Source organism: Lonchura striata, chromosome 1, assembly GCF_050655825.1.
Source record: "Lonchura striata isolate lonStrDom1 chromosome 1, ASM5065582v1, whole genome shotgun sequence".
Classification (NCBI taxonomy): domain Eukaryota; kingdom Metazoa; phylum Chordata; class Aves; order Passeriformes; family Estrildidae; genus Lonchura; species Lonchura striata.
The window spans coordinates 940,621-941,658 of record NC_140703.1 but is presented as its reverse complement, the minus strand read 5'-3'; positions in this window follow the sequence as shown (position 1 = coordinate 941,658).

The window sequence follows — 1,038 nt, the reverse complement described above, 5'->3', positions numbered from 1 at the left end:
TATTAATTTTATTTACCCAGTATCCAAATTGCCAAATAGATTAACAGAGACACCCTGTCCTATCCCCTCAATTACACCTCTAAAATCTATGCCAAACAAATCCTGAAAACTAAGAAAACCCTGCCTGTATTGAAATAAAAACAAAAAAAAGTCTTGTAAACGTTATAAATTCGTTAACCTAACACATCAGAACCATAAAAATATTAAACCTTTATGAACACCAGTATGCACTACCCTCGTTTCAACGTATAAAAGTAAAGCTATCCCTACTACTACCTAACACAAATATCACAAAATATAGCAGTAAGAAAAGAAAAAAAAAATAATCCTCACTATAACTAGAATATAAATTTTTTATTTTAAGCCAAAAAAATTCATACATTCTAAATAGGAACTTCCTCAAAATCAAGTATTTCAATAAACCCAAAAAACTCTAACATATTTCAAATAACTACAAAAAGGCTAAAAAACATAAAACAATCAAGCAACCCACCACAACTATCTAAAACTATCTACAATAAACCTTCTTTAAAAAAACCCAACAAATACTCCTTACCACCTCAACAATACATCACCAGCGACACCAAACAACTCAAAATACTCTAACTCCCATCCAAAAAATGCTCTATCAACTGAAACACTAAAACTCATCTAAAACACCCGCTTACCCTTCAATAACCTCCTCTAACTTACACACAAATCTAAAACCAATAAGAATTAACTATAAACTATCATACCTTAAAGAACTCCACCATTAAACACTACCGTACCAGACTTACTATAAATCAAAAACCCCAAAAAAACACACCACTGTTAACATCACCAAAACATTTTTCTCTATTCCTCTAACAACCAAATACAAACCTCGATTTACCTTCACTTGAAAAACATACAATACACCTACAACCAACTGCCCCAAAAATAAGAACACAGTCCTACCATCCAGCATAAATTCATCCAAATGAAACTTAAAAAAATAAAGCTCCAAAACATCTGTAATAATCCAGCAACATTAGATGAAAAGTATAACAAAAATAC